The 15,546-nt window shown below is 37.9% G+C and overlaps 1 protein-coding gene across 1 annotated transcript in view; it reads left to right on the top strand.

Annotated features, from left to right (window-relative positions):
• KEL (Kell metallo-endopeptidase) overlaps window positions 1-15,546 on the top strand; it is a 350,942-nt gene that overhangs the window by 28,844 nt on the left and 306,552 nt on the right. The window contains exon 3 of the mRNA XM_063815702.1: window positions 4,024-4,146. The gene's annotated coding sequence lies outside the window, so the exon portion shown is untranslated. The remainder of the gene's footprint in view (window positions 1-4,023; window positions 4,147-15,546) is intronic.

The following is a 15,546-nucleotide window of genomic DNA, read 5'->3' as shown; positions in this document are numbered from 1 at the left end:
TATCTCCACATACTATTACTGTTGTTATTATTATTATTTTTAGGTTGGGCCCTGTTGTGGATAAAATGGAGTAGAGACAACAAAAAGAAAAATATATTCACTTCTATGGGCTATCATCTTCCTATTGCTGAGAGGGGTATTTAGTGTTAAAAGAAAAACCTTAGACAATTTAAATTTAATGGAGTTTATTTGAGTAAAGAATGATTCTTGAATCAGGCAGTACTCAGAACCAGAAGAGGTTCCGAGAGCTCTGCAACTGTAAGCAATGAGTATTTATAAGCAGAACAGGAAAGTAAAGTACATAAATAGTTTGATTTGTTGCAGCTAAGTGTTTTGCTTGGTTTAGACATGAGCCAGTCCGTTGGCTGCTTGCATTTAGCTGAAGCTTGGCTGCTTGTGATTGGCAAAGACCTGGTTATCTGTTATAAAAATGAAACTCCTAAGTTAAGTTTCAGTTTGTTTACATACTCAGTTAGGTTGCATTTTGTTTCATAGGAATTCAAAGCATGGAGACTGTCTCAGGTCAATAGCCTCCTGCTTACTTAATTTTACTCTAGATACTGATTAGAGCTATTGAAACAAGAAATAGTGGTATAAGTAAGTTATTTGAAGTGGGAAAAGCACTAAGTAGAGGAACAAAACATGATATAATTATCAAACATTGGAGGAGGCAGAGGAGAGGTGGTGTATGCGATCCAAATTCTCATCTTTTGTAGATGAGCCAATGGTATTATCTACATTTGAAAGCTCAGTAAATAGCGCTTTAATCATGTCATTTGGAATTAAATAATTGATACTGGAAATGCTTTAAATAAGTCACCTTTTCAAATAAATAAAAAATTGACTATTCAATAAATGATATTGGGACAACTGAGAGGTTTTTTTGTTTTGTTTTTGTTTGTTTGTTTGTTTTTGTTTTTTTGTGAGGAGTCTCGCTCTGTCACCCAGTCTGGAGTGCAGTGGCACGATCTCGGCTCACTGCAACCTCCACCTCCTGGGTTCAAGTGATGCTCCTGCCTTAGCCTCCTGAGTAGCTGGGATTACAGGCGTGTGCCACCATGCCCAGCTAATTTTTGTATTTTTTAGTAAAGACAGGGTTTCACCATGGTAGTCAGGTTGGTCTCGAACTCCTGACCTCATGCTCCGCCCGCCTTGGACTCCCAAAATGCTGGGATTACAGGTGTGAGCCACTGCGCCCAGCCCAAAAATGTATTTAGATCCATACCTCACACCTTACACATGGAACACCTCTAAATGGATCAAATATCTAAATGTTATAAAGAGGAAGCCAATAAAGTGCCTCAAGAACTTATGGAGAAACTTTTAAAACAGCTGAGAATAGAGATAGCCTTGCTAACTGTAATACCAATGCAGAAACCTTAAAAGATCGATGCATTTAATTATATCAAATTTTTAAAAATCTGCTTGGCAAAATCCAATGAGTCAAAAACATAACTGGGAAAAATATCTGTGCTTATTTCATAGTCAAAAAGCTAATTTTAATTATTCTACTGTAGAAAGAGCTAAAAATCAATACATTAAAAAAAACAGAAGCCCAGTGGAAAAAATGGGAAGATGAAGAGAACATGCATGAAAATGGACATATAGATGGCTTGCAAATACTAAAAATTTTAAGACACTTTGTATACTTATGATAATTGTCAGTTAAAACTACCCTGTGATATGCTTTTGTCTATCGAGTTGACAAAACTCATAAAGTTTGATGACTCAGTGTTGGTACGGAGTCATGGAAAACCATTCTTTTATTTAACCGGTGGGAGTGTAAATTGGTACAGCATCTGCAGAGGGCAGTTTAATGATGTCTTCTGTTTTACAGATGTACCCTTTGATCCAGCAGTTTTAAGAATTTAGATATAAACATGGTTGCCACCTGTGACATGATATACTGTGAAGTTATTAATTATTATTTTTAATTGACAAATTATAATTATATAAATTTATGGGGTACAAGGTGATGTTTTGATGTAGGTATAAATGTATAAGTCAAGCTAATTAACATATCCACCACCTCACTTATTATTTTTTGTGATGAGACATTTGAAATTTACTCTGAGCAATTTTGAAATATACATTTTATTAACTATAGTCACCGTGCTGAGCAATAGATCTCAAAAACATATCCCTTTTTTTTCTAATAGAAACCTTGTACTCTTTCTACAGTATCTTCTCATTTCCCCTCCTGCAGTGAATTCTATTTTATGTTGCCTTGGCATCGATTTTGAATACAAGTTTAACTTTCTCACACCAGAAGCAGAACTCAGTCACCCTTGACAGGGTTTCTAGTTCTACCTCACATCCAAATGGCTCAAGCCGGTGGCCAGAGATAAGAATTCAGAGACATCTCTCCGGCCTAGAAGACTGGGCTCTCTCCTTTCCCACTGCTTCCTTTTAAATGGGCCATTCAGGTATTTTCCAGAGAATTTAAAGTACCCCCAATCCTAGTCCTCATATATACAGCTAGTTGCCATGGGCTTCTCTCTCTCTGCCTAACTCTTCCTTCCTGCCTCTCATGACCCAGGGATGGAGGATTGCCCTCTTCATTCATTACATCTCCTTGCCCAATATCTGTAAGCAAAAATTGCTGAACTTGTCTCCTATTTTGGTGGTGCATTGAATTTGTGCCTCCCCTCTGAAGGACTAGGAGATGCCCCAAGCTGGGTTTTCCCTGAGATGCTGAAGAGAACACAAGGTCAAGCACCCAGCACCAGAGTGATCGCCAGGCAGGCATAAACTGGGCATGGGTCAGACAAGGGTCACAAGAGTGTCTGTCAGTATAAAAGAGTGTTCTGTGTGACGGATCCCCTGAACCCAGGCTGAAAACTAGGCATTAGTCCACCCCCTGGTTAAAAAAAGTATCCTGTGAAAGGACATGGTAAACATCCCTATCCAGTTCCCCTTCATTTCCTGTTAGGGGCAGTGTTGCTAGCCACTCTGGTATTGGAACCCCGGTTTGGCTGGGGCTCTCAAAACACCTCCATGCTGTTTTCTATAACGGCTGTACTAATTGACATTCCCACCAATAGTGTACAAGGGTCCCCTCTTCTCCACATCCGCGCCAACACTTGTTTTTCATCTTTTTGATAATAGCTGTTCTAACAATGTGAGGTACTGTCTCATTGTGGTTTTAATTTGCATTTCTCTAATAATCAATGATGTTGAGCATTTATTTATTTATTTTTATTGTTATTTTTATTTCTTTGAGACAGAGTCTTGCTCTTTCGCCAGGCTGGAGTGCGGTGGTGCGATCTCAGCTCACTGCAACCTCCGCCTCCTGGATTCAAGCAATTCTCCTGCCTCAGCCTCCTGAGTAGCTGGGACTGCAGGCACATGCCACCATGCCCAGCTAATTTTCATATTTTTAGTAGAGATGGGGTTTCACCATGCTGGCCAGGATGGCCTCTATCTCTTGATCCCGTGATCCGCCCGCCTCGGCCTCCCAAAGTGCTGGGATTACAGGTGTGAGCCACCACACCCGACCACATTTATTTTATACATATCTGTTGGCCATTTGTGTGTCTTCTTTTGAGAAATATCTACTCAGGTTCTTTGCCCAGTTTTAAATCATGTTATTTGTTTTCCTGCTTTTGAGTTGTGTGAGTTCCTTATATAGCCTGAATATTAACCCCTTATCAGATGTGTGGTTTGCAAGTATTTCCTCCCACGCTGTGAGTTGTTTCTTCACTCTGTTAATTGTTTTCTTTGCTGTTCGAAAGCTATTTAGTTTGATGCAATCCCATTTATCTATTTTTGCTTGTGTTGCCTGTGCTTTTGGGGTCATATCCAAAAAATCATTGCCCAGACTGATGTTGTGGAGGTTTTTTCTCTGTTTTCTTCTAGTAGTTTTACAGTTTCAGGCCCTATATTTAAGTCTTTAATATATTTTGTATTGATTTTTGTATATGGTGTAAGATAATAATCCAATTTTATTTTTGTGCTTGTGAATATCCAGTGTTCCAACACCATCTTTTGAAGAGCTTATCTTTTCTCCCTTGTTTGTTCTAGGCACCTTAAGCAAAAAGGAAGTTAGCCACACATGGTGGCTCATGACTGTAGTCTCAGCTACATGGGAGGCAAGGCAAGAGGATCTCTTGAGCCCAGGAGTTCGAGGCCAGCCTAGGCAATGTAGTAAGACCCTGTTCTTAAATTTTTTTAAAAAGCAATTGTCTATAAATATGTGTGTTTATTTCTGAGCTCTGAATCTTGCTGTGTTGGTCCATGCGTCTGTTTTTATATTATGCTCTTTTGATTACTATAGCTTTCTAGTATATTTTGATGTCAAGAAGTGTGATACCTCCAGTTTTATTCTTTTTGCTCAAGATTGTTTTAGTATCTGGGTATGTTTTAATGGTTCCATACAAATTTAGGGATTTTTTTTTTCTATTTCTGTGAAAAATGACACTGGAATTTTGATAGAGATTGCATTGAATTTGTAAATCGCTTTAGGTAGTATGGACATTTTAACGACATTAATTCTTTCATGGGACAACTTTCCATTTATTTGTGTCATTTTCAATTTCTTTTATTAGTGTTTTACAGTTTTCAGTACAGAGATCTTTTACCTCATTTAACCAATTTTTAAAAATTTACACCTAAGTTTTTTTTGTTTTTGTTGTTGCTACTATAAATGGGATTGTTTTCTTAATTTCTTTTTCAGATGGTTCACTGTTGGTGTACAAGAATGCTAGTGATTTTCGTATATTAATTTTGTATCCTGCAACTTTATTGATATTGCTTATCAGTTCTAACAATTTTTTTGGTGGAATCTCTATAGAGTTTTCTATATATAAGATTATATCATCCACAGAGACAATTTTACTTCTCCCTATCATGTTAGGATCCCCTTTATTTCTGTCTCTTGGCTAATGCTCTGGCTAGGACTTCCAGTACTATGTTGAAAAAAAGTGGTGAGAGTGGGCATTATTGTCTTATTCCTGATGTCAGAGGAAAAGCTTTCAACTTTTCACGTTGAGTATGGTGTTAGCTGTGAGCTTGTCATATATGGCCTTTATTGTGTTGTGGTATATTCCTTCCATACCTGTTGAGAGTTTTTATCGTGAAGAATATTGAATTTTGTCAAATGATTTCTACTTCTATTGAGATGATCATATGGTTTTTGTCCTTCATTTTGTTAATGCGGTGTATTATGTTTACTGATTTGCATATGTTGAACCATCCTTGCATCCCTGGGATAAATCACACTTGCTTATGGTAAATGATCTTTTTAGTGTGCTGTTGAATTAAGTTTATAGTTTTTTGTTGAGGGTTTTTACATCTATGTTTATCGGGGATATTGGCCTACAATTTTCTTTTCTTGTACTGTGCTTGTCTGGCTTTAGTATGAGGGTAATGCTGGCTTGTAAAATGGTTATGGAAGTGTTCCCTTCACTTCAATTTTTTTTGGAAGAGTTTAAAAAGAATTGTTATTTGATATGGTTTGGATGTTTGTCTCCTCCAAAATCTCACCTTAAAATGTGATCCCTGGTGTTGGAGGTGGTGCCCAGTGGGAGATGTTGGTTCATGAAGGCAGATGTCTCATGAATAGAGTGGCTTAGTGCTATCTCCTTGGTGATGAGTGAGTTCTTGCTGTGTGAGTCCACACAAGAGCAGATTGTTTAAAAGGACCTGGCATCTTGCTTGCTCCCTCTCTCACCATGTGACATGCTGACTCCCCTTTGCCTTCTACCATGATTGTAAGCTTCCTGAGACCCTACCAGAAACAGATGCTGACATTGTGCTTTCTGTATAGCCTGTAGAACTGTGAGCCAAATAAACCACTTTTCTTCATAAATTACCCAGTCTTAGGTATTCCTTAATAGCAACATGAATGGACTAATACAGTATTAGTTTTTTATATGTTTGCTAGAATTCAGCTGTGAAGCCATCTGGTCCTGGGCTCTTTTTGATGAAAGACTTTCTATTACCAACTCAAACATCTTACTCGTTCTTAGTATACTGAGATTTTCTATTTATTCATGATTCAGTCTTAGTAGGTTGCATATGTCTAGAATTAATCCATTTTTTTTCTGTTATCCTATTTGTTAGAATATAATTGTTCTTAGTAGTTTCTTATGATCCTTTGTATTCTGTACTATTTGTTATGTTTCCTCTTTGATTTCTGATTTTATTTGAGTAGTCTCTTTTTTCCCTAGTCTGGCTAAGGTTTTTTTCACTTTTGTTTATATTTTCAAAAAGACCCAACTGTTTTGTTTATTTTATTTTATCTTAACTTATTTTATTTTTTAGAGACAGGGTCTTGCTCTGTCACTCAGGCTGGAGTGCAATGGTACAATCTTAGATAACTGCAGTCTCGACCTCCCGGGCCCAAGTGATCCTCCCACCTCAGCCTCCCAAGTTGTTAGGGCTGTAGGCACTTATGGCCATGCCTGGCTAATTTTTTTTTTTTTTTTTTTTTTTTTTTTGGTAGAGATGGAGTTTTGCCATGTTGCCCAGGTTGGTCTCAGACTCCTGCACTCAGGCAATCTTCCTGCCTCGGCCTCCCAAAGTGCTGGGGTTACAGGTGTGAGCCACCATGCCTGGCCAATTTTGTTGATTTTATCTATTGTTTTTCTAATTACTATTTTATTTATTTCTACTCTGCTGTTTGTTATTTCCTTTTTTCTGCTTACTTTGGGCTTAGTTTGTTCCTTTTCTAGTTTGTTAGGTATAATATTAGATCTCTCATTTGAGCTCTTTCTTCCTTTTTGATATAGGTGTTTATTGCTATAAAGTTTCCTCTTAGAACTGCTTTTGCCACATCCCATGAGTTTTGATATGTTGTGCTTCAATTTTATTTGTCTCAGAATATTTTTCAATTTCCTTTTGATTTCTTCTTTGATCTAATGATTGTTCAGAGTGTGCTCTTTAGTTTTCATATATGTGTGAATTTTTGAAGATTTCTCCTGTTACTGATTTCTAGTATCATACTACTGTAATCATAAAACATACTTGTTATGATTTTAATCCTCTTGAATTTGTTAAGCCTCATTTTGTGGCTATATAAGTCAGTTCTCACACTGCTATAAAGAAATACCTAAGACTGGGTAATTTATAAAGAAAAGAGGTTTAATTGGCTCACAGTTCCACAGGCTGTATAGGAAGCATGGCAGGAAACTTAAAATCATGGCAGAAGGTGAAGGGGAAGCAGGCACATCTTATGTGGCTAGAGCAGGAGGAAGAGAGAAGGGGGAGGTACTAAACACTTTTAAACAACCAGATCTCATGATAACTCACTACCACAAGAACAGCTCCGGGGGAAATCCACCACCGTGATCCAATCACCTCCCACCAGACCCCACCTCCGACACTGGGGATTATTACAATTTGACATGAAATTTGGGCAGGGACACAGACCCAAACCATATCAGTGGCCTAACATTTAGAGCCATCTTAGATAATGTTGTGTGTGCACTTGAGAAGAATGTATATTTTGTTGCTGTTGGATGAAATGTTTTGTATATGTGTATTAGTTCCATTTAGCCTAACTTGTAATTCAAAGCCAATGTTATCTTACTGATTTTCTGTCTAGATGATCTGTCCATTGTTCAAAATGGAGTGTTGAAGTTTCCTACTATTATTATATTGCAGTCTATCTTTCCCTTCAGATTATTTGTTTATTTATTTGAGATAGCGTCTTGTTTTGTCACCCAGGCTGGAGTGCAATGGTGTGATCTTGGCTCACTGCAGCCTTGACCTTCTGGGCTCAAATGATCTTCCCACCTCCTGAGTAGCTGGGCCTACAGATGTGCACTGCCATGCCTGGCTAATTTTGTTTATGTTTTGTAGAGATGAGGTCTCACTATGTTGTCCAGGCTAGTTTCAAACTCCCGGGCTCAAGGAATCCTCCTGCCTCAGCCTCCCAAAGTGTTGGGATTATAGACGTGAGCCACCACACCCAGCCTGCATTCAGATCATTTAATAGTTGCTTTTTATATTTAGATGTTCTAATGTTGGGAGCATATGTATTTATACTTGTTTTGTCCTCTTCATGAATTGAACCCCCTATTATTGTATAATGACCTTCTTTGTCTTTTTTTTTTTTTTTTTTTACAGTTTTTGACTTAGTCTATTAGGTCTGCTATCAGTATAGCTACTACTGCTCTCTTTTGGCTTCCATTTGCATGGAATATCTTTTTCCATCCCTTTGCTTTCAGTCTTTGTGTGTTTTTACTAATAATGTGAGCCTCTTGTAGGCTACATTTTTTTTTTTAAATCCACTCAGTTACTTTCTTTTGATTGGATAATTTAATTCATTTTTATTTAAGGTAATTATTTAATAGGTGTGGACTTCCTACTGCTATGTTGTAACTTGTTTTCTTTTGTCATTTTTCTTTTTTCATGCCTTGCTATTTTTTTTTTTGTGGTTTGGTGGTTTCCTGTAGTGATATGCTTCGAATTATTTCTTTTTATGTTTTGTGCAACTACTATAGGTTTTTGTTTTTGCTTTGTAGTTACCATGAGGCTTACATGAAACATCTTGTACTTAAAATAGGCTATTTTAAACAGATAACAACTTAACTCTATTCACATACAAAAATTCTACACTTTTACCCCCACCACCTCTCATAATATTGATATAAAATTTTACGTCTTTCTGTAATTTGTATCCCTTAACGATTTATTGCAGCTATAGTTGTTTTTAATACTTTTATCTTTTAACCCTCATAGTAGAGATAAAATTGCTTTATACACCACCATTAGAGTAGTAGATTATCCTGAATATGCCCATTGAGTTTTATATTTTCATATGCTTTGTTATTAATTAAATGCCTTTTATTTCAGCTTAAAGAACTCTTTTTTAGCAATCCCTGCATGATTACTAGGCAGGACTAGTAATGATGAACACCCTTAAATTTTGTTTGTCTGGTGAAGTTTTTATTCTTCCTTATTTCAGAGGGACTTCTTCTGGATATATTCTTGTTTGGCACTGTTTTCCTTCAGCACTTTGAGTATATTATCCCACTCTGTCCTTATCTGCAGGGTTTTTGCTGAGACATCCACTGCTAGTCACATTGAGATTCCTTAAGATGTGATATTTCCTTATCTCTTTCTGCTTTCAGAGTTCTTTCTGTCTTTAATTTTGACAGTTTGATTATGATATGTCTTGTTGAACACCTCTTTGAGTTGAATTTTGTTGGAGACCTCTGAGCTCCCTGTACCTGGGTATTGACATCTTTCCCTAGATTTGGGAAGTTTTCAACCATTTTTTAAAAAGTGCTTTCTGGCACTTTCTCTCTTTCTCCACTTTCTGCCACTTCTATTTTTACTTTTTTATTTATTTGAGGCAAGATCTCTCTCTGTTATCCAGGCTGGAGTGCAGTGACATGATCGTAGCTCACCATAACCTTGAACACCTTGGCTCAAGCTCAGCTTCTGGAATAGCTGGGACTACAGATGTGTGCCACCATGCCTGGCTAATTTTATTTTTGTAGAGATGGAGATCTTGCTGTGCTGCCCAGGCTGGTTTTGAACTCCTTGCCTCAAGCGATCCTCCCAGTGCCACTTTTATTATGTAAATTTAGTTATCTTGATGATATCCTATAATTCCCATAGGCTTTCTGTCTTTATTTTCTTCTCTTTTCTTTCTTCCCTGAGTAATTTAAAATGTACTATCTTCAACCTCACTGATTCCTTCTTCTGCTTGATTGAGTCTGCCATTGAAGAGTTTTATTGAATTTTTCAGCTCATTTATTATATTATCTCTAAAATTTCTATTTTTATTGTTTTTATTTCTTTGCCGAACTTTTTGTTTTGTTTGTGTATTGTATTTTAAATTTTATTTAATTTTCTATTCATGTTTTCTTGTAGTTCCCTGAGCTTCTTGAAGAGGATTTTTTTCTGAAGTTTTTATCAGTCATCTAGGGTCTGTTTCCTAAATGAGTGGTACTGCTATTTGCAAGTTTATAGTTCTTCATTTTTTTAGGGTCCATTATTGGAGCATTATTAATTTCTTTGGTGGTGTCATATTTCTCTGTTTTTTTGTAATTCTGTGTCTTTGTGTCAGTGTCTGCACATTTGAGGAATCACCTACCTTGTCTGGTTTTTGCTGGTGTTCTGCATTGGGGATGGAGCTTCGCTATTTAGCCTGGCCTGTGTTTCTGAACGGGTCAGCTGGTAGTGACCCTATGCAGGCTGACCTTGCTCTTGGGTTCTTTAGTTGGGCTGAGCTGCTGCCTGAGCTCAAAGGTCAGCTGGAGCTGCTGGCTGTACTCTGTACTCTAGTAAGAGCACTGGCTGGGCTTTGTGTTTAGGTAGAACTTGTGGCTAGGCTCTGCAAACATGTCTGATTGAGCAGATTTGCAGGCTCTTTTTCATAGGTTAGTGGTATGCTGTTTGGAATCTGGCTGGACAGGGCTACAGGCTGGGCCTTAGCCTTAGGGCTGGATGGGCAAGGCCAGAGGCTATGCTCTACAGATATGCACAGTTTCAAGCTTTCCTCCCTCCCCAGGCCTGGAAGAACCTCAGGTTGGGCTGTGAAGCAGGGAAGGGTCATTGTTTGACCACAACAGTTGGGTGCAGCCAAATGCTCTGCTCTGCAAATATGTGGGGGCATGAACTTCCCTTCCTATGAAGTTATAAATTACAACACTTTTTGTAATAGCAACCGATTGGAAAGCACCTAATGTTCATTGTTATGGGAGTAATTTAATACATCAATATTTTGAATATCTTGCATCTTTAAAAAGAATTTGGAAGCTCTTTTCTATTACTATTTAATGATATTCCATATATTAATAAGTGAGAAAAGCAAGATGTAAAATGATGCATATTATTATCTTAAAAGTTGGAAATATTCTGTAAATGTGTGAAATACACATGCATGTATATACTTCCTGATATTGCTTAATGGAGTGACAAAGAACTGACAAAATTGTTGCTTTTGAGGAGGAAACATAGGTGAGTGAGTACCAGGGTATGAGGGAGAGTTTTTGTTGTATATGACATTTAAAACTCATTAAATTTTTGACCCATGTAAGTAAATTATCTACCCAGAAAGAAGCACAGATACGAAGGAAAGAAGGAGGGAGGAATGGGCGTAGGGAAAGATGAAGGGAGGAAGGAGGGAAAAAAAGCAATGAAGAAAGGAAGAAAGTTGCCCTTAGGAAATTATACTGGCAGAAGGGGGAGGGAATTAGAAGGAGGCTGTTATTATTTATGTGATTTTCTTTTACCATTTGTATATTTTACCTGGATTTAAGGAAAATGTCAATTATGAAGGCCATATGGCAACATCTGTGACAGAGTGTTAAGATACAATATTTGCCAAGATACCACTGAGTACTGAGTATTTACATTACTGGTTCTCAACACTTGACATTTTCCTAAGGATTTGTCAATGGTTATATGAAACTCTGTGTGCTAGCTTTCTCACTTAGGAAAACATACCAAATGTAAGAGAGTGAAATTGACATTATTATAATTCTAATCTTGGGTGTGCTATGCTATATTAAAAGAGATAAACCTTAGCAAACTGGGGTACTTTAAATATGATTAATAACAAGTTTAGGTAGAACATCTCACGGTTCATCGGGACATATCAGTGTGACAATATTGAAGCTGAGAACAACTAATATATACTGTAATTATATCCTTATAAAATATGTATTCAGATGGACAAAAACAAAAGAAAATGAAAAAATAAAAATAGCTGTGTTACATATCGTGTAATTTCTCCTAATTTCTCAGACTCTAAGGTCTTTTCCTTCCTTCCTTCCTTCCTTCCTTCCTTCCTTCCTTCCTTCCTTCCTTCTTTCCTTCCTTCCTTCTTTCCTTCCTTCCTTCTTTCCTTCCTTCCTTCCTTCCTTCTTTCCTTCCTTCCTTCCTTCCTTCTTTCCTTCCTTCCTTCCTTCCTTCTTTCCTTCCTTCCTTCCTTCCTTCCTTCCTTCCTTCCTTCCTCCCTCTTCCTCCCTCCCTCTCCCTCCCTCCTTCCTCCTTCTTCTTTTCTTTCTGTCTCTCTCTTTCTTTCTTTTTCTTTCTTTCCTTCCTTCCTTCCTTCTTTCTTTCTTTCTTTCTTTCTTTCTTTCTTTCTTTCTTTCTTTCTTCAGCTTTATTGAGGTTTAACTGACACATAATAAACTGCACATATTTAAAGTATATGCCTTGATAAGTTTTGACATGTGTATATCCCTGTTAACTTGCCATCACAATCAAGATAATGAACATTTATGTCACCCTCCTTCCAAATTTCCTTATGACCCTTTGCAATGCCTTCCTCCATTCCTCCCTGCCCTCCATCCCCACTGATCTGGTGTCTGTCATGATAGGTTATCTTATAAATATATATTTTTGTACATTAAAAGTTTTTATGCTCCAATATAAACTTGAGAAGCCAGAGTCATTGTTTCACATTGTCACATTTGGGAGGCGGCCTCCTGAAGATTACAGTGGAGGAGCTTTATCAGGGATTGATTTTATGATCAACACCTGTGGAGAGGAAGTGATGGGATGGGAAGAGAAGGGAAGGAAATGAGAGGGTCAGGCAGAGGGAAAGGTTGGCTGTGGTGCTGTGATGCTGTCTCAGCAAAGGACCCTGTCAGTTCTACAAGGAATTCTGAGATTGTACTAAGTTCCGGTGAATTGGCTGGGACTTTACATCCCCTTATGAGCTAGTCTCAGGTTATGCGCTGCCCTGGGAAGGGGCCCTGACCTTGGCTGAGGTGACTCTTCAGCTCAGGGCTGACAGCTGAAGGCTGCTGGCAGCACCTCACCTGCTTGGGTTTATGTCTAAGGGAGCCTGTGCAGAACATCAGTGCCCCCAATGCAATAATCCTGGTATTTCTCCCATTCTGAGCCGTTCTTTGAAAACACAGTTGTTAGAGAAACAAAGTTGAAATGTGGGAAGGGAAGGGATATGGAAATATTTTCAGAGACTTTTCTTTTTTTAAAAGAATTTGAAAGGATAGTGAGAACAATCCTTAAATTCATGTCAGAAAAGAGGATTCATTTGTTCATTAATTCACACGTTTATTCATTTCACTAGTGCAGGATTTCTTAACCTCAGCATATTGACACATTGGAATGGATAATTATTGGTTGTGGGGGCTGTTGTGTTTATTGTAAAAATGTTTTTGTAACATTTCTGGCCTCTACCTACTGGATGCCACTAGGTGCCCAGGTGTGACCACCAAATATTATGCTAAATGAAAGAAGATGGATGCAAAGTACTATGTGTTATACAATTTCATTTGCATAACATTTTCAGAATAGACAGGAAGCAAATCAGTGGTTTCTCCTAAGGCTGGCAGTGAGAGTGGGGATTGACTGAACATTGGCATGAGGGAACTTTTAAGGTGACAAAATTGCCAAGTGTTTCCTGGTGGCATCAAAATCACCCTGGTTGCAAACCTGCACTGGTGTCTATTGAGTGTCTCCTCTGCCTCATGCACTGTTCTGAGTGCTTGGGGTTATAAGCACTCCATCTGATGTGGGAGTCAAAAGGCAAAACATCAATTGGCAAATTCAATACAAAGTGTGTTTTGTGTGTGCGTGTGTGTGTGTGTGTGTGTGTTGAGGGAAGGAGTGTTAAGGATGTGGAGAAAGAATCAGGGAATGCTTCTCAGAGGAAGTAACCCTAAATGAAGACTTGAACTGTAGGTAGGAAGTAAGTAGACCGTGGATAGCACTGTAGTCAGGGTTGCAATTATAGAATACAATAGACTGCATAGCTTATAAACAGCAGACATTTATTTCTGGTGGGTCTGGAGGCTGGGAAGTCCAAGATCAAGGAGCTGGCAGATATGGTGTCTGATGAGGGCTCACTTTCTGGCTCACAAATGGCCATCTCCTCCCTGTGTCCTCACATGGTAGAAGGGACAGGGAACTCTCTGGGTCCCTTTCATAAGGCCACCCACCCGATTTATGAGGGCTCCACCCTCATGACCTAATCATTTTCCAAAGCCCCCACTTTCTAATACCATCACCTTGGGGGTTAGGATTCTAACCTATGAGTTTTGTGGGGACACACACATTCAGCCAATAGCAGAGAGGAAGAGCAGATAGATATTCCATACAGAGCCAGCAACATTATGGAAAAGCCCATTGTCTGGAGTCTTGAGGAACTGAGAGAAATTCTCTTTAGCTGAAGGATTTGAAGGAGGGCAATGGTGAGAGATGAGGCTGGAGCTACGGCAGGTAGAGGCAAGGCAAAGTCATGTGACAAGATTTACAATCTCTCCTGGAATAACCTCAAGCTTAGTGTGATCTTAAAAATGTATTTTATAGAAAAGAAGTAATTTCATTGCCTAAGTACTCAGAATTGCTTCCTGTTGGTGTAGAAAAACATACAGGAACTGTTAGTAATTTACTCTTGTGATGAATCACACAGCCACATTTATTTTTATTGTTTGGCAAACACACATGTAGCTTACTACATCAGTCACTCTTCTAAGTACTTTATAAATATTAACTAATTTAATCCTTTTAACAACCCTACAAGGTAAGTACCATTTTTTAGCAACTTGATATTTTTGCCATAAAGATCACCCATTGTAAGTGTACCATTCAATAGTTTTTAGTATATTTATACAGTTGTGCAACCATCACTACAATTCAGCCTTAGAAGGTTTTCATCATCTCAAAGTCTTTTCTTTTTTTCTTTGGTGCTTGCTACTTTGTAGTCAATCCTGGTTGAGAACCTGCACTCAATCCCACTCCCACCTCCTAAGAAACCACGGATCTTCTTTTTGTCTTTATAGATTTGTCCTTTCTGGAAATTTCATATAAATGGAATCATGCAATACGTAGTTTTTTTTTTGCATCTGACTTTTTTCTATTTAGCATAATGTTCTTGAAGTTCATCTATGTTGTGGCATGTATTTATAGTTTTAAACATTTTATTGCTGAATAGTATTCCATTGTATGGATGTATCACATTGTTGATGGTCATTTGGATTGTTTCATGTTGTTGTCCATTATGAATAGTGCTGCTGTAAATATTTGCATTCAAGTCTTGGCATAGACATATGTGTTCTTTTGGATAGATACCTAGGAGTGGAATTACTAGGTCTAATGGTAAGTCTATGTTTAACTTTTTAAGAAATGGACAAACTGTTTTTCAAAGTGGCTATTTAGGTAGATACTATCATCATCGTTTCCCTTTTATTGAAGGTGAAACTTCTACAGTGTCATAAAGCCTGTGAATGGTGGCAGTAGGAATTGAACTTATGCCATTCACCACCAACCTCTGTGACCTTAACACTAAACTTTGATGGCTACTTCCTATGTTTAAATTGTCATCAGTTTCAAAAAAAGATAATAAATAAATAAAGCTTGCCTTCTTTCCCTTACCTGATCTTGGTTTCAAAACTGCTAGAGAATACGTTGTCTAGTTCTGTCCATGGAATTATGCCTGCGGGAATCTCCATGATGTTCTTTTCCTTCTTTGCTTCTAAGATGATTCCCTAGGCAAATCTCAGGCCACTCAAGTATTTTCATTTTCATGTCCTTTCTGTCAGAAACATGAACAAACCTAGAGAGTGTTTTGAAAATGAGATTTTTAAACTATCCAGTGACTAAGTCCTCTTTCCTGGA

The sequence above is a fragment of the Pan troglodytes genome, chromosome 6 (assembly GCF_028858775.2).
Source record: "Pan troglodytes isolate AG18354 chromosome 6, NHGRI_mPanTro3-v2.0_pri, whole genome shotgun sequence".
Classification (NCBI taxonomy): domain Eukaryota; kingdom Metazoa; phylum Chordata; class Mammalia; order Primates; family Hominidae; genus Pan; species Pan troglodytes.
This window is presented reverse-complemented; position numbering and strand designations above follow the sequence as displayed.